Source organism: Lepidochelys olivacea, assembly GCF_965140295.1.
Source record: "Lepidochelys olivacea isolate rLepOli2 genome assembly, chromosome: 7".
Taxonomy (NCBI): domain Eukaryota; kingdom Metazoa; phylum Chordata; order Testudines; family Cheloniidae; genus Lepidochelys; species Lepidochelys olivacea.
This window is the reverse complement of record NC_140417.1, coordinates 71,299,714-71,319,697: the sequence shown is the minus strand read 5'-3', so window position 1 is coordinate 71,319,697 and position 19,984 is coordinate 71,299,714.

The window sequence follows — 19,984 nt, the reverse complement described above, 5'->3', positions numbered from 1 at the left end:
CTGCCAGGAGAAAGCAAGTGTAATATGATTGTCAAGGTTCCTCCCCCACTCTGAACTCTAGGGTACAGATGTGGGGACCTGCATGAAAACCTCCTAAGCTTACTTTTACCAGCTTAGGTTAAAACTTCCCCAAGGTACAAATTAATTTTATCCTTTGTCCTTGGAATATCCACTGCCACCACCAAACTCTAACTGGGTTTACTGGGAAACGTAGTTTGGACACGTCTTTCCCCCCAAAATCCTCCCAACCCTTGCACCCCATTTCCTGGGAAAGGTTTGGTAAAAATCCTCACCAATTTGCATAGGTGACCACAGACCCAAACCCTTAGATCTGAGAACAATGAAAAAGCATTCAGTTTTCGTACAAGAAGACTTTTAATAGAAATAGAAGTAAATAGGAGTAAAGAAATCACCTCTGTAAAATCAGGATGGTGATACTTTACAGGGTAATTAGATTCAAAACATAGAGAATCCCTCTAGGCAAAACCTTAAGTTACAAAAAAGACACACAGACAGGAATAGTCATTCAATTCAGCACAGTTCTTTTCCCAGCCATTTAAAGAAATCATAATCTAATGCATACCTAGCTAGATTACTTACTAAAAGTTCTAAGACTCCATTCCTGTTCTATCCCCGGCAAAAGCAGCATATAGACAGACACAGACCCTTTGTTTCTCTCCCTCCTCCCAGCTTTTGAAAGTATCTTGTCTCCTCATTGGTCATTTTGGTCAGGTACCAGCGAGGTTACCTTTAGCTTCTTAACCCTTTACAGGTGAGAGGATTTTTCCTCTGGCCAGGAGGGATTTTAAAGGGGTTTACCCTTCCCTTTATATTTATGACAATGATGAAGACACTCATGTCTCCATTTAAATCTGTACTGCATGTAAATACATGCACTTCCTATACAAAAGGTAGGTGGCACTATTATTAGAGTAGATCAATAACAAATGTAATACAGCATTTCAGAAGATCCAATTCTGTGTAAGGTAATCTGCACAAGGAGTAGGAGTCCTAATATAGGACATTGATGCAAGAAATGGGTAACAAATGGGTAGGGAGGGATCTAGGGAGGAGGATGGAAATGACAAATAAGAATACAGACATTCAGCAGAGGTTGATGCAAGACACCATAAAGTAGGCTTTTCCTTTTTTTTTTTTAAAGTGATTAAAAAGTGATGACAGTGTCTGATCCAAAGCCCATTAAAAACAATGGGGAGACCTCCCACCCACCTCTGACTCCAAGGGGTGTTGAATCAAGCCTTTAGTTGGCTAGTTTCTTGTAAGCACCATGGAAGAAGTGGGTCTTAAGGAAGGATTTGAATGAAGAGAAGTGATATATCCTTGCAGAAAAGCTCAAGAAGGGTGTTCTGTGGTTAGAGGGCTAAAGAGAATCAAAACAGAGAAACTGGGAATTGAGGTCAACACCACTGACAGATCTTGAGGGAGGGTGGGGAGGGTTGGGCAAGAAGTCCAACAGATCCTAAAAATCATGTTTAAAAACCAGGCATAGTTTTAACAAATTTACAGCCTAATGGGGTCCTGCCATAGTTTAACTGTTGCTCATTAAATCTAGGTAAATTGAGACAATGCCAAGATCATGCAGAATGGGATTACCAGAATTGTATATATTTATATTAAAAGAAATGAACATAATTTCCATTTAATTGGCACTGTTAACCAAATTTCCATTTAGCTTTCCCTGAACTTTGCTCCCTGAACTTTGCTCTTTTAAACAATGAGAACAACTCTTGGTTGGTATCTTGTTTCCAAGTTTGGGGGCTAAATTAGTACATTAAAGAAGTTTACAATTAAGAATTAAAGGAACAAGCACATGAAACAAGATTATCGTCACTTCTGCTTAGCATTAAATTAGCCAGTTAAAAGTTAGCCTCATTTAACTTCTCAGCAGAGTGGAACAGGGTCTGAATAAAAAGAACTTACAGAAACTTTTTAATGATAATAATGAATTAAGCCAATATTATGAGATGGCTTTTAAGAAAGAAATGTAATGCTTACCTTTATTTTAATTACGCAAAACAGTTAAATTTTAAAAATTAGGTTAATAAATTTAATCACATATCAAGTTTTTTAAATGACAAATTTTCTTCTCGCCATGTTAGAATAGATAATGATGAACCAATGAATCTTTATAACTTTCCAGGAGGGGTTTTTGTTGTAGAGAGAGACTTGGATGATTGAAGTCCTTTAACTCTTGGAAAACATTGAAAAAGCATCTCCTCTGTAAAACAGTAGTTTAGCTGCATGCCATGCTGAGCAATAAATGTTTTTTTTGGCTCGCTCAGCACAAAACCACTTCTGTGCTCTATATTGCCAAAGAGTCTCCAGGCTTAAGTCCAGGTAAATAGAGATTTCCGCCCTCCCCCCTGAATTCAGTGTGTGCTGTAACTCCCTAGTCTCCTTCAAGATAAAATCTTTGGGTCAGATTCTGGCTGTTGCTGTGGCCTCTTCTTATTGTTCCTGCAGCATAAAAAGGCTGGATTGGACTACATGGAAATTCCCATACAGAAGGGTGACATAGGGCTCCCTAGATGGCCCTACCCCATCTCAGCATGTAAGTAAATAGATATTTTAAATTCTTCCATTGAGCCATATGCTCAGAACAAACCAGTTCCTTACTTTCATATATACATTTCTATAACTCTGCACATGTCTCACTCCCAGTGCCCCTTCCTTACCTCTCTCTGAACAGAAGGTGCTTTTCAGTTTGAAAGGAATGATATGGTTCCCTCTGCATGTGAGAAATGATGCATGTAACATGTTGATTTGTATTAGGGGGAGGAGTGGAAATTAAAATTTTGATAAACACACACACTTTTTGCATGGGATCAACTGCGGTGATTTCTGCTATAAATCCTGTCTTTAAGCAGTTTGAAATTCAGTTGTGGAGTGCTGTTTTGAAGAGCAGTGTTTGGCATTCCAACCCTGGTAGCATTCTTTCATCAAATGTGTTTTTAATCCAGTTGCTGATTTCTTAGTGGTAGGCCTGGGGAGAGGAATATAACTTCTGAGGTTTCATGTTTATTGTAAAAAGTTACCTCAAAAACTTAGATGTCAGAGGTGAAGGCTGGGATTGTCAAAGGAGCCTATGGGAGCTATGTGCCCTGTTCCCACTGAAATTAAGCCTTAGAAGAACGGATCCTCTAAACTTATGCATGATGGGGAAGGAGGAGGGGGAGCCTGTGCTGTGCTTTTAGGAGCATCAGCATAGAATATTAGAGCTCCTAAGGGCGGGTTGGGAAAATCAGGACCCAAAGGGATTTAGTACTGTCCAGTATGTCATTCCACACAGGGACAACATTAGCTGAACTTTGTGACTTTGTCCTCACTCATAACTATGTCACATTTGGGGACAATGTATACCTTCAAATCAGCGGCACTGCTTTGGGTACCTGCATGGCCCCACAGTATGCCAACATTTTTATGGCTGACTTAGAACAATGTTTCCTCCGCTCTCATCCCCTAAATCCCCTACTCTATTTGCGCTACATTCATGACACCTTCATCATCTAGACCCATGGAAAAGAAGCCCTTGAGGAATTCCACCATAATTACAACAATTTCCATCCCACCATCAACCTCAGCCTGGACCAGTCCACACAAGAGATCCACTTCCTGGACACTACGGTGCTCATAAGCGATGGTAACATAAATACCACCCTATACCGGAAACCTACTGACCGCTATTCCTACCTACATGCCTCCAGCTTTCATCCAGACCACAGCACATGATCCATTGTCTACAGCCAAGCTCTAGGATACAACCGCATTTGCTCCAACCCCTCAGACAGGGGCAAACACCTACAAGATCTCTATCAAGCATTCTTACAACTACAATACCCACCTGCTGAAGTGAAGAAACAGATTGATAGAGCCAGAAGAGCACCCAGAAGTCACCTACTACAGGATAGGCCCAACAAAGAAAATAACCGAATGCCACTAGCCATGACCTTCAGCCCCCAACTAAAACCTCTCCAACGCATCAAGGATCTACAACCTGTCCTGAAGGACGACCCATCACTCTCACAGATCTTGGGAGACAGGCCAGTCCTTGCTTACAGACAGCCCCCCAACCTGAAGCAAATACTCACCAGCAACCACACACCACACAAAAGAACCACTAACCCAGGAACCTATCCTTGCAACAAAGCCCGTTGCCAACTGTGTCCACATATCTATTCAGGGGACACCATCATAGGGCCTAATCACATCAGCCACACTATCAGAGGCTCGTTCACCTGCACATCTACCAATGTGATATATGCCATCATGTGCCAGCAATGCCCATCTGCCATGTACATTGGTCAAACTGGACAGTCTCTACGTAAAAGAATAGGTGTACACAAATCAGACATCAAGAATTATAACATTCAAAAACCAGTCGGAGAACACTTCAATCTCTTTGGTCACTTGATTACAGACCTAAAAGTTGCAATTCTTCAACAAAAAAACACTTCAAAAACAGACTCCAACGAGAGACTGCTGAATTGGAATTAATTTGCAAACCGCATGCAATTAACTTAGGCTTGAATAGAGACTGGGAGTGGATGGGTCATTACACAAAGTAAAACTATATCCCCACGTTTATTCCCACCCCGCACCGTTCGTCAGACGTTCTTGTCAACTGCTGGAAATGGCCCACTTTGATTATCACTCCAAAAGGTTCCCCCCCAGCTCTCCTGCTGGTAATATCTCACCTTAAGTGATCACTCTCGTTACAGTGTGTATGGTAACATCCATTGTTTCATGTTCTCTATGTATATAAATCTCCCCACTGTATTTTCCACTGAATGCATCCGATGAAGCGAGCTGTAGCTCACGAAAGCCTATGCTCAAATAAATTTGTTAGTCTCTAAGGTGCCACAAGTACTCCTGTTCTTTTTGCGGATACAGACTAACATGGCTGCTACTCTGAAATTAGGATGTTGGTAATTCACACACACAAAAATCTATTGGAAACTCAGCAAGCACAAGAACAAGCTTATAAATCAGGAATCATGCCTATGGACTGTCCAACCCATGGACAGCATACTACTGTTACTGCCCAGAACAGAATCCAAATTGGTTGCCAGATGGCAAGGTCTTTTTGGGTGATTTGTCATGTTGGCCAGATGGACTCCTGTCTGAGAGGCAGTCTCTCCTAAAGGCACCAGTCTGTATCATGTGAACCTACTCAAGCCTTGGAGGATCAATAAGGAACCATGATAATGACTTGCCCACCAGAGCTGGAATTAGGGCCCCAAGCACCTACCTACCAAGAACCAGCACAAGTTCAAATGAACACCAAAATCCTACCCATCCAAAGAAAAACCTTAAGTCTCACTGAGGATTTTCCCTATACATTCTCCTCTGCAGCCGGCCAGACACCACTGATAAATGACTACATCAAGATAGTGGGTTAAGGAGAATCCTCGACTCTTACCTCAGAAGATGTGGCAAACAGTGTGGGAGGAGTTGCAGGCTATGCTAGATGAGGGGTTGTCAAAGAATCCCAGAGTGACTGGTGAAATCTTGTTGTGCTTTCCCCAAAACCTGATGGTTTGAATCTTTTGCGTAGACTTCTGAAAAGTTAATGCAATCTCAAAGTTTGACCCCATCTGATGAATTATTGAAGTATTTATGGCCTTCTAAATATACCAGTAGCCTAAATATAACAAAAGGATATTGGCTGATACCTTGCCACCCACATCACAATAAAAGACAGCCTGCTCAACAGCTATCTCTTCCACTTCAAAACCCATGACCTTCTGCTTACATAGTTGCTGAATTTTTGTGACTGCTCTAATGGACAACTTGCTCAGATCTCATCAACACTATGACTCTACCTATGGACTTCCTCATATAGAGCACAGACTGGAACAGCCACCTGAAGGAAAGAATGGTGCTCCAGTCCTTGGCTGAAACAGGCCTCACAGCTAGTCCTGACTTATAGAGAAGTCCTCTTCCAAGGTTAACATGTGGGAGGAGCCAACTGAAACAGTAAGGTGCAGGCCTTGTCTGCATGTCCCATCCTGTGGATGAAGAAACAGGCAAGATGCTTCTTGGGGCTGCCAACTATTACTGGAGATTTGTCCAGGGTTTTGCCTCCAATAAAAGCCCTAAGAAGAGTCAATGGAGTGACAGGTGTGAAAGGGCCTTTAAAACTTTCAAAATCTATATGTACAAGGAACCAGTCCTCTTCAGTCCAGATTTTTCAAAAGAATTTGTTTTTACAGACTAACGCCTCTGATGGAAGCCTGGGTGCTATCCTTTTTATAGAGGTAGATGGTGAAGAACAACAAGCTCTGTACTGAAGTAGAAAACTATTTTCCTGGGAGAAGACCTATTCTAGTGGTCAAATGGGCCATAGACGTTCTTAGATATTACTTTTTGAGTAACCACATCAGTTACGGACCATGTCCCCCTCAGCTGGCTAGACACAATGGAAGAAACACACCCCCACATTACATAATGGTATTTAGCCCTTAAACCTTACATGTTTAGGGTACAGCATAGGCCTGGAGGAAAAACAAAACAAAACAGAACACAGACTTTTTCATGGGAAGTGGGCAAGCTAGGAACAGAAAGAGTGATCCTGGCCTCCATCCTGAGGGACAGGGTTTGTGATGGACAAGTTTCAGGCAGGAAGGGGTTAACAAGCTCCTCTAAACACAATCAGCAGACACCAGGCACACTTGCGAGGCCTGTTCCACCTGGAGAGGATCAAAGTATATAGTGTGAGGTGGGTGCAATCAGAGGGAAGCAGAGCTAGAGAGCTGTCCTCCTAAAATCCACAGCATGGAACTGGTTGATTAGGAAAGGTGCTGCTCTGCTACCTGAACTCTCTAAATACTGGCGGGATCTTCATTACTTTGTTTCTTTTCTCTTTGAACCTGGGATATTCAGTTCAGCAAGATACTCAGCCCTTGCTCAAAGATTACTATTCCTTAAACCTTACAAGGGTAATGTGGTAAACTCGGACTGATTAAGGGACAACAAAAAGACAATTGTTGTTCTTTCCATTTTGACGACTGATAAACCCTGGGAAGAGGGGGGAAACTGGCCCTGAGACTAATAGACAGAGGGAGACTCCTGACTCTAACATAATTGACAGCCAGAAGAAGATTGAGAGTGAAATAAGCATACATCTTCACCCCAAGGAGGCACTCTAGAGGCACAACCCACAACAGGAAGTTACGGTAGACTGTAACAAATTATGAATGCAAGGGTCTTCTCAAAGAGCAGGATCTCTCCCCTTTGATAAGGTATGTGAAGATCTTTCTCTAGGATCTCACATAGAAATCTTATGTAGCACCTGGTTTATCAAGGACACAAAAGATGATCTAGGATCTCCTTATCACTTATCATCGCTCTTTCCGAAAATCTCAGATTTAAATCCACACAAAAGAATTCTAGAAATAGTAATTAAAACATTTATTTTATAAACACTCAGAAGCCTTCCATTTACCTTCAAGGAAAATAAGTATAGTTCAGAAATGTTTTGGTTACTTCTAATCTGATATTTCCACTTAACAGTGAAAACCTTTGTTCCTGAAATGCTTAAGATGGTCTAAGCTCATTTTGTGATGTTCATTTGCAAATGTTTTATACCTAAATGCTTTCATCTAATGTAATAACTTTTGAATGCCATTGGTATGAGAATAGTGAGCCTTTTATGTACCAATGTGGAATCAAACGAGCTTGCTATAACTGGTTACTAGCATAAGAAGCTATTTGAGAATAAATTATTTGTATTATTGAAAAATTAATTAGTTATCTGGCAGGGCTTCAGGAACTTCCTTAACAGACTCAAAGACAAGAATCACCTTTCCCAGAATTGTTAAGAAACAATATCTTCTTTGGGATCTTTATGTTCAAAGACTATCTGTAACAATCATTTAAGTTTAAAAATACTTTAAAAAGCCAAAATAGTTTGATATAGGAGTATTTGGACTCATTTGAAACAGAATTCCAACTCCTATTAAACCTCAGTGGAACTAAATGTATAGCTAAGGAATTGAACTGACCAGAAAAAAAAAAGAAGAGTTAAGACCGTAACTTTAAAGATGCTCTGAGAATCTCTCACCACATAAAAAAGAAATATGATCGTGAGGTTGAAGATTTACAACCTTGCTGCATATGTATTAGCAGATTGCATATTCATGAGTTGAAAAAGCTACCTACACCACTTCATGATGGCGCTGAGCTAAAGAAAAGGTGACAGCTGCTGATATTAGGATCCTGCCAAACTCCTGAGAGGTGGGTGTGATGATTTGAGGAACCTATGTATAACTTATGAATTCTGGTTGATATTATGAAGTTATTTCTGTCATGAATGCCCCTCTGTGTGTAGTCACCATTGCATTAAAGAGGTACCTTCCAGACTAGGGACAATGGAAGGCCATTAGAACTCAATGGCCACCTATTCAGGGTGAAGCAATTTGGGAGTTTGGTTGAGCTGGGAGAAGACAGTTCTTCCTATGTCTGAATGGAGTATGTGTGGGAGGGGGCGGGAAATGGAGAAAGAAAATTCCCCAAACAGGACAATGAGAGAGATGATAGAGCAGGAGGTTATAAAAGGATTCACCATAGAATGGTTCAAAAAATATAGCAAGTTTGGGCTGGAGAGGGGAAGTCAATAAAACTATGCAAGTTTGCACGAGTCTTCCTTGTATTTAATTTTAAATGGATATTTCCAAAGATGTTATTCATAAGACAAGCAGCGAACTGACTGGTCTTTCCCTGTGATCCTTCATGGAAACACCTGTAGTCCAAATTGCCTACCAGTGAGTTTGTATCTGTTTGTGTGTGTGTACACACTGTAATTTAATTGGTGTTTATATTCACTGAATGCCATTAAACCAAAGAAAATAATTCTTATTTAAGTCTTAATAAGTCTTATTCAGCTTTCAGTGTCAAGTGTGTTTGTTTTTAGTACTGTTTTTATCACTGAATTATTAATGAATCAACATCTGTGAAAGAAAAAACAAAAAACTCAGCCTGAAATAGAGATTGTATTAATGCAATATACTTTTAGGATGTGGTGGTGGAAAAACAACTTGTTGATCTGGGGCTTTTTGAGTAGCTTTTTCATTCTTAACGAAATTTGTCATAGTATTTGCAAAGTTCTAAATAATGTATGTTCAATGTACAGTGGTCTTCTTGATTTCACAAAGAAACAGAAATATTACTCTGAGCGAATGAATGCAGAGATCACAGAGATCTCACACAGAGATCACAACTTAATCTTTAAAAAAAGATAATGAGATTAAAGTGAATGAATACCTTTACATGCTAAAACTCTAATGTAGTAGAAAGAAATATTATGGAATAAGGTCCCGATCCTGCAAAGAGTGATGCATGTTTTTAACTTCAAGTACATGAGCAGTCCCATCAACTTCAATAGGACTATTCAAATGCTTTAAGTTAGGCACATGCTTAGGTCTTTGCTGGACTGGAGCCTTAGTTAATGTCATTGGAGGCCCCTCAGCACCTCTCAGGATCTCAGCATTTTGCAGGATGGACCCCCAGAGCATTAAGCATAATGACAGACTAATATGCCATCTGAAAAATACCACATTTTTATTTAGATTGACATCAGCAAAAATCTCCCTTCATTTACCTGTGATGCAATGTTCACACAAACGCAGATATACAAGGAGAATTCAAATCTCTGAAAGTTTCAAGAATATAGATGTTTTGGAATTTTAAAAAAGTGTCATATATAGTCAGTTTGACCCAGCTGTCCTTGAGGCTGTCAGCCTTGAAGGCAACAAACATTGGAAGCAGAAACTGATGCCAAAATCGAGTACCTGAAAAACACAAGGCACCTGCTCCAGATAGTATACTGCCTGAAGTGTTAAAACATGGTGGAAGAGGCATAGTTATGTTCCTTTGCAAACTATTTAACTTCATTTGGATGCAGGGCGAAGTCCCTGAAGACTGGCAAATGTTCAATCATTTTACCACTCCTTAAGGAAAAGTGACCTGACAGATTGCGATAACTACCAAGGAATAGCTGTAGAGTGATTCTCAGCCAAATGAAAAGAAAGAAAGGATTTAATCTGCTCAAGTCACAAGCTGGCTGTAGACCTGGATGTTCCACCATAGATGAGATATGTTTGTCAAATTTTGGAGAGAGAGAGACAGAGTTTAATATGTTTTGCATATTGATTGACTTTAAGAGCATTCGACTGTTAACAGAAAGGCTCTGTGGAAGGTACTCAAGTGGTATGCTTTTATCAGCAAGTTGATTAAAATACTGCAGAGTCTCTACACTGTAGCTTGGCATGCAGTATGAGTCAGTGGTGAGTTGACATAGTGGTTTGAAGTGAAAACTGGAGTCAAACAGAGATGCATTCTCTATACAATATTTTTTGCTCTATACTTAGAAAATATCTTGTCCCATTTCCCTAGTAATACTGAGGAAGCTGCATGACATCAGGGCAAAGTATCGATCATTAGACAATATTGTAATGAAAATGGCTACTTAAGAATATAACCATGAAGCAGCAACTAACCTATATACAACAGACAGAACAGGGATTAAAAATGAATGAATGAAAAGACCAAACTAACGATAATATCAAGAAACAGGTTAAACTAGTCATTACCAATGTAGACACTAAACAAGTAGACAGTTTCTGCTACTTGGTTTCCATCATACCATGACAACAACTATGAAGATGACTGACAAGTGGAGAACTACTGCCAGCAGAACATATGTGTGCCTAAATAAAAATGCTTAGAACCTTACTCTGGTGACCATGGCAGATAAAACTAGATTACATATGATGCCGATTGTGACCATATTACTTCATGGTTGTGAAACATGGGTATTGACAAAGCATCTGAAGCAAAAGCTGCAAACATTTGAACCAAGGTGCCTGCATGGTATCCTAGGCATGACAAGGCTAGACAGACTAAGAAATGATGACATCTTTAGAAGACTGAAAGTGCAGTAAGTGACTACAGTCAACAAAAGGTGCGAACAACAATGGTTTGACCATATTGCTAGAATGACCCCATATCAACTGTCTAAAATTGTTCTCTGTGGAAGAGTTGCAGGAGAGAGAGGCCATGGACATCCAAGGAGAAAGTGGTATAACAGGATACATAATACCATCCAGGCAGCACTCAACAGGCTCAAATGATGGCTTAAAATAGATATGGATGGAATCAGCTCATATCCTCAGCTCTACCCAACCTTGGTGTGGGAAAAAGGAAGACATAATATAAATTGCCAGTTCCCTGTTAAGTTAGTGGAACTGTGATGTGAGCTGTGACACTTCGTAAATTCTATGCCATTCTTTTTAGGGAAGACTCCTGGGCTAAGAGATGATTGCTGTAATAAGTGTTTCTTGACATTTCAGAATTTATCTCTGCAGCAAAAGACTACATTTCTTAGTCTTTGAAGGGAAGTGGGCTGAAGAAACATTTGAGACATTTCATACTGAACGGAATAAAGCCCTAGAAAATATACTGTACTGAGCAATCCTGTACTGGAGGGGAGATGGGTTCAATGACCTAATAGGTCTTCTCCATCTATAATTTCCCTGGCTTTGTTACTTGAACCACATATTTCCTGCTGTGGCAATTTCTCTTAATAGATCTGCCTACAATGGGCCTTTGACACCAAAGAAATAAAACAATTAACACTTTCATGAGACATTTTCTGACTATGACAACCACATAACCCCAACTTGAAGTTTAATTGGATTTACTTTGCTGTTGCTTGGTTTTGTAACCCTCCTGACATTTCTCATACCAAAAACGTACTGATCTCACATGTGAGAATTCTAATTAGGTTTGATCCTACAACTTCTTTTATTCAAGGGTGATCTGTTTGTTACATTATAAATTATTCTCTTGTAATTGCTTGTTCTACATGTATTATTCAGAAACTGAAAGATATCTTTGTGGAGGGTTTATTTCATAATAAAAATACAAAGTGGATACCATTAAAAATCTAGACATTTCCAACCTGCAAAAATCAAATATACTATAAATTTTGTACTTTTTTCCATTTTGGAATTTCAGACAAATATCCTGTCAAACTAACCACCACAAGTATCCATCTTTTAATGATGATCATATATTGTCTAAAAAACCCAAAACAAACAAAACAAAACAAAAACCCACAACTTGATTCCACAGAATGCAGATGAATTAAATCCTCGTTCACTAACAAATAGTGTTTTTTAATTCATCCCTCAATACTTGAGCCAGCCAGAAAATGAGTTTTTCCTTCTATACAGAACTTTTATATAAAAACCTCAAACTTTTCTGTGACAAGAAGATACGCTAAGGGGGAAAAATTGTGTAGTGGAAAACCCAACCAGTTTAAATGTGTGGTTTAAACTTTTCAACCACACATTCTCAATCCTATTCAATTAATTTCAACAGAGTTTACAAGAGTGTTAATGAGAACAGAATTTGTTCCTAACGGTGGCATATAACACCAAATTTAAGGATTAAGATGTTTTTAGATAAGACTTTGAGAGTCACTTTAATAATTATTTCAATATAACAATTAGTTTAGACAAGCCAATCTCAGATAAATAAATTCATGATTTCTAGAAATTAACTGTTTTCATGCCATAACCATGAAAGCATTGTTTGAATAGGAAGGATCAAATAATATCTTCTAGTGATTAAGATGTTACAACTTTTCATACCTTTTTCTAGTGCTAGTAACCTACTAATACTAATATGCAAACCAAATACTGTGATTACCCATGTTGGGCTCACTTTGAATTCAGTATAAACCTTTGCAAGGTGCCTGTGATGCACAGAATGTGGGCCTGTGCTGATTCTGATCAAATTGCTGTGAACATGTCACAACAAACTTCACAAGATGAGTGAAAAACCAAGGCTATATTTTAGGCATGAGGCAAACATAAGAGAAAATAGAAAGAAATGAAGGTTACAGAAAACTATTTATTTGGAAGAGAAATAAATATACAGGCTAAGACAGCCAGAGTCATTGAAACCTGACACACTATATTTTAGGAAACCTAATTGTGCTTTCCAGTGTAGAGAGTATAGAGGTTGAGAGATGAGGAAAGTTCACTTGAATTAGTGAGTCTAGAGCAAATAGAAAACAATGGTCTTTTGATTGAATTATCGGAAAGTGAAAACCTACCACAAGAGTCATTGTGTTACAGCATCTTATGAACTTTCAAGGCCAATCTTTTAACAGGCCTTAATGGTGCCCATCGAATTTGAGAGGTAAACCATTTAGCATGCTTATGACAGGGTCTACTCACCACTGGTGGTGTCTCCTCCTGGCCATCCTGGGGATTAGTTCTTCCACGGGTTGTACCCTCCTCTGATGGTGTCTTCACCTGTCCTGTCCAGGGCTCCTTTTGCTCTAGGAAATGCAGCCTCTGCTTTGTGACTCGGCTCTCCAGCTAGGTTACTATTATGGTTTCCCCTTCTGATGGGGGGAGGAGAGTGGAAGTATCCTATCCCCAAACAGGATCAGGCAGTCTTCCTATACACTGCCCCACCAGTGCCACTTCCCAAGTGGCTGGCTGGGGAACCCAGGCCTGCACTTTATTTCAGGTTCCAGCTCAAGGACTCTCTAGTCAGCAGTCAAGGTCTGTTTCACACGACACCTTTTCCCTGAGCCCTTTCCTAACCTTCCGGCTCTCCCTTTCTTCTCTGGGTCTGTCAGTTTCACCACTCTCTTCTCCCAGGCAGAAACTGCAGCCTATGTCTCTGCAGTCACAAAATGCTTTTTCCAGCAACCCCTTCTATTACCAGCTTCCTGGCTTATATAGGCCCTGCCTGTTCCTTCACAGGTGCGCTTCTTCTAATTAAGGCTTCTCTCACAGTCTTAATTCCTCCCTCCCATCTTGCTGCCTAGTAGACTAATTGGCCCCTCTGGCCTCCTGCCTTACCCCTTTCAGGGAAAATGTGGGGAGGATACCCCATCACAATGCTAAGAATAAAACTATAGATGTGCACACAAAATGGTAAGTTCACACAAACGTTCTAGGTAGCACAGCTGTTTAGTATATTGAAATGCAAGGTCTTCAGACTCCTAAGTGACCTAAGACAAAGAAAACACACACATACACCCCTTCAGTACATATGTTGATTCTCTTTAACCTTTACTTACTACCTAGTCATTACTAGATCAATTTCAAGTTTCTGCTACTGATTTACACAGCCCACATTGAATAGGATCCTACTACCTGAGACTCTTCAGAGTACCTGAGATCAACTGATATACAACATTTAACAGAGATCAGCTGTAGATTTGAGGAAACAGAAAGCAACATCTTCTCAAAAGCAGATCCAAAACTCTGGAACTTGCTAAAGGACCTCAGGAAGACACTTATCTTCACCATTCTCAGGGCACATTATAAGTCACGTCTTCACCACAGTACCAAAGAAGCAAAGTAAAGAAATCTGATAATATGCTTAAGCATATGATTAGGTCAAGAATAGATTAAAGAACTGATTGTCCTTCCAAAAACGTCTTACTCCATTTTTTGTAATCAATGTTCACTGCTAGAATACTACAGAGACAGGCCTTTTAAAATGCTTATAATACAGGCAGAGAGAGGGAAAATGGATGGAATCATAAATGTTGTGGATGCAATTACAGATGTCCTGGGAGTCTGACGTATTAGCAAATTGAGGTTCCCTCTTAATGAAAATTCTCTCAATGAAATGTGCTAATCAAAGCTGTATTAATGCTATTGCAGGGACCTAGGCATAATTTCTTTCAGAACTGTTATTTCTATACCATTCAATTAAATTCCGATTTAATTTAGAGCAGCATGGATTTGCTAAAAATTGTGGACTGATTGACTGGTAGATTCTTAAAGATCACATCATGTAGTACACTGCATTGCTTTGTCTGGGGAGAAAAAATATAAAGTTATTTCTCCTGTGTGCCTAAAGTACTGAAATCAGTAAAACCATACACATGGCCAAGATTTGTAACTTCTTCCCACAGCTTTTTTGCACCATCGTGTGCTCTTGAAGCAAAAACATAGTGGACAATGGCCCTAGTTCTGATTGTATAATAATTCCATCTGCAACCATGTGGTTATGCTGTGTCTACATAGTGCATTATATTTTCTAGGGCTGTCAAGTGATTAAAAAATTAATTGTGATTAATCATGTGATTAAACAATAGAATACCATTTATTTTAATATTTTGGGAATTTTTTTTATATTTTAAAATATATTGATTTCAATTGCAACACAGAATACAAAATGTCCAGTGCTTACTGTACATTTTTATTACAAATATTTGCACTGTAAAAAAACAAAAGAAATAGTATTTTTCAGTTCCCCCATTACAAGTACTGTAGTGCAATCTCTTTGTCATGAAAGTTGAACTTACAAATGTAGAATTGTGTACAAAAAAATCTGTATTAAAAAACAAAACAAGGTAAAACTTTACAGCCTACAAGTCTACTCAGTCCTACTTCTTGTTCAGCCAATCCCTCAAAAAAAAGTTTGTTTACATTTTCAGGATATAATGCTGCCCGTTTCTTGTTTACAATGTCACCTGAAAGTGAGAACAGGTGTTCGCATGGCACTGTTGTAGCTGGCATCGCAAGGTATTTATGTGCCAGATGCGCTAATGATTCATATTTCCCTTCATGCGTCAACCACCATTCCAGAGCACATGCTGATGACAGAGGACATGCATCCATGCTGATGACAGGTTCTGCTTGGTAATGATTCACACCAGTGCGGACCAATGCATGTTCATTTCCATCATCTGAGTCAGATGCCACCAGCAGATGATTGATTTCCTTTTTTGGTGGTTCGGGTTCTGTAGTTTCTGCATTGGAGTGTTGCTCTTTTATGACATCTGAAAGCATGCTCCACATCTCATTCCTCTCAGAGTTTGGACGGCACTTCAGATTCTTAAACCTTAGGTCGAGTGCTATAGCTATCTTTATAAATCTTACATTGGTACCTTCTTTGCGTTTTGTGAAATCTGCAGTGAAAAAGTGTTCTTAAAATAAAACAACATGCTGGGTCATCATCCGAGACTGCTGTAACATGTAATATAAGGCAGAATGTGGGTAAAAGGGCAGAAATCATACAATTCTTCCCCAAGGAGTTCAGTCACAAATTTAATTTACACTTTTTTTTTTAACAAGTGTCATCAGCATGGAAACATATCCCCTGGAATGGTGGCCAAAGCATGAAGGGGTATATAATGTTTAGCATATCTGTCTCGTAAATACCTTGCAATGCTGGCTACAAAAGTGGCATGCGAATGCCTGTTCTTACTCTCAGGTGACATTGTAAATAAGAAGCGGGCAGCATTATCTCCCATAAATGTATACAAACTTGTTTGTTTTAACAGTTGGCTGAACAAGAGGTAGGACTGAATGGACTTGTAGATGCTAAAGTTTTACATTGTTTTGGTTTTGAGTGCAGTTATGTAACAACAAAAAATCTACCTTTGTAAGTTGCACTTTCATGATAAAGAGATTGCACTATGGTACTTGTATAAGATGCACTGAAAAATACTATTTCTTTTATCATTTTTACAGTGCAAATATTTGTAATAAAAATAATAATATAAAGTGAGCACTGTACACTTTGTATTCTATGTTGTAACTGAAGTCAATATAGTTGAAAATGTAGAAAAACATCCAAAAATATTTAATAAATTTCAATCATGATTAAATTGGGGGGTTAATCGTGTAAGTTAACTGTGATTAACAGCCCTAATATTTTCCCATAACTGTGTTCTATTGCAACAAAATGATTGTTCCTTCCGATATTGTAGAACTAAGAGAACAGCTTTAATTCAAAATAAAAATAAAAAGTAAAGCAGAGTAGATAAGAGCTTAAGCAATTGTGTTCTGTGTTAGTTTTGGGAAAAGCTCAGACCGCTAATGGTTAAATCAAATGGCTGTTGTGGAAACCCTTATTAAACTTCTTGAACAAACTGGAAGTGTAATATTCAAAAATATAAATGCAAATAAATTAATATAGTATGAAAAATGTAATAATGTATGTAAAGCAATACTGTACTGTATGAGTATAAATCAATACTATATGAGAAAATAACTGATCTCTATGCTGCTTCTAATTGATATTTATTATTTACATGGTATTTGCCATTCCAAATACCATGTAAAAATGTATGCTGTAACAAATGTTTTTCACTACACAGAATAAAGGTCTTCCAGTCTGGTTAAATAATTTTGAATCTGCTGTTTATTTTGAAGGATCCAGATTTTTGTACAAATCTTTTGCTGAATGGGAAATGCATATGAAAAGTCAATTTTTTTTTCTCATTTAATGTTGTTTTCTATGCTGGTAGACTAACTATTATCATACATAACATGCTGCATGTTTGTGTGCCATTTATAATTCATTGGGAGAATCTGTTATGACAAGAGTCACCAGGTGCCTCTGTTAAACATAGACAGGGACATATGCATCCTGCAGATGAATGCATGGCTGCACTAATGGTACCAATGGGAGGAGCTTTGGCTTCATCGACCATGGGAAGCTGTTCAGGAAGGAAGACCACTGAGAAGATATGGGATCCACCTGACCAAGAAGGGGAAGAACATCTTTGGACACTGACTTGCCAACCCAGTGAGGGGGGGCTTTAAACTAGGCTCAAAGAGGCCAGGTAACAAAAGCCCACAAGTAGGTATAAAAAAAGGTGACCATAATTGAGGGCTCATCATCCTGGGAAACTAATATCCATGTTAACAGGGTCTGCCATGAGGTCATATAGAGTCTGCAGGCAGATGGCCCAAAATAGTAGCTCTGAGGAATGTGAATCCATCTCTCTGCAGACAGATACCAATTTGGATGTCATGATTTAAGTACTACATTTTTTATCATTTTTAGTAAAAGATCCAGCCAATGGAGCACAGTGGTGCTTATGCAATGTAATCAGCAAGTCCCACAAACGGGTGATGGAAAAGACAGGCTTATGCAAGAGCACTTGACTGACACATGAAATAACACTAGTGGAGGATTTTTTATTTAAATACAACAATTCTTGCCCTTAAAATGATTTCTTTGCTCAATACCAAAAATGCTTGCATGGGTAGCAAGTTTATAAGAAATTAAATCAATGTCTATTTTATAAAGAGGATGTAAGTATTTACGTTGCTTGTAATACTTACACCACTCTATTTGCTTTTATTTCCTGTATTTATATCCAATGTGCTTGTCTCTTGCATGCAGTCATCTCAAGAGCATCCCCTGAATGTATGTTCTATCTCATAAGTTACGTTTTAAGGTATTTCTTTTGCTGTATCACTAGATAGGGCACCAAACTACAATATTTCCATATGCAGTATCCTGTATAATATATTACACTGTCCTGCTTTCTTTTGAGATATAATATTGCAAAGCAAATTCACAAGTAAAAGATAATAAACCTTTAGCCCATGCCTTGCCAAATGTACAGCTGAATGGATATTTGACTCCTCTGAGGATATTAAATTATTTATTTCTCCCCACATTTTGGTCAGTACATAAAGACTTCCTGTTTTCTGAAAGATGACACAGTTTAGTTTAGCAATCTCTTTCAAAGAAAACAGCACCATCTGTTAATGTTACGAATATGAATGCTTCTTGGGCTGTTGAAACATTTTGGTCATTTGACATAGGCAGTTATGCAGGTAGAGTTGTTGATCGGATCATACAACAATTCACCGTTGGTTTTTACAATCCATCAATCCATTTAGGCTAGCTCACTATTTTTAATGAGGTCTATCGCTCTCATAACCATTAGATACACACTGTCTTATGCACAGGGGCTTAGTACTCATTCAGATACATTTATCTGACTGTTATAAATGGATAGTAATACAAAGTACTTAACTTTTTTGAAGTTCCTTTATGTACTGTAAATATCTGACTGGAGAATGGAACTCCACAGACTTTGTTTCACTCAGCTTTTGAAGTTGGGAGAAATGCCTGAGGCTCGGTTTTTCTATTTTGCCTAAGAGAATTCGGCATACAAAGACACCTAACTCCTTAGTCTCTGCTGAAAATCCCAGTCTAAATCATTTATCTGCAATGAGCCTTTAGATTTAAACTGTGCCTGACATCTGAGTTTTGTGATGGAAACTTACTCAGCATTTTATACTTTACAACTAATGGGATCATGAACTTCATTTTATGGGACTGAATTCATTATGTGGCCCACTCAGATTATATCGGAGATCTAAATGAGATCCTATGGAATCACACTGCAAACTCCAGTAGAGCTGGCTGAATAGTTAACACTAAATGATATATTCAGCAAATTTAGTCCCCGGTCCTTTTCGTAAAGTGTGTCAGGACAGGAAGTGACTTTTTACAGAAGTGTTTGCTATTCATAATTGTTTAATGAATTGCATGTGTGATCTAATTTTAACCGATGGATTATTTATTTGTACTTTATGTATACTTTATTTGTAAAGTATAAAATGTGGTCACCCCATCTCAAAGAAGATATATTAGAATTGGAGAAAGTTCAGAAAAGGGCAACAAAAATTATTAGGGGTATGGAAATGCTTCTGTATGAGGAGAGATTAATAAGACTAGGACTTTTCAGCTTGGAAAAGTGATGGCTAAGGTGAGCTATGATTGAGGTCTATAAAATCATGACTGGTGTAGAGTAGATAAGGAAATGTTGTTTACTACTTCTCATAGCACAAGGGGTCACCAAATGAAATTAACAGGCAGCAGATTTAAAACAAATAAAAGGAAGTATTTATTCACACAACGCACAGTCAACCTGTGGACCTCCTTGCCAGAGGATGTTGTGAAGGCCAAGATCATAACAGGGTTAAAAAAAGAACTAGATAAATTCATGGTGGATAGTTTCATCAATGGCTATTAGCCAGGATGGGCAGGAATAGTGTCCCTAGCCTCTGTTTGCCAGAAGCTGGGAATGAGCGACAGGGGACAGATCATTTGAGGATTACCTGTTCTGTTCATTCCCTCTGCGGCACCAGGCACTGGCCACTGTTGGAAGACAGGA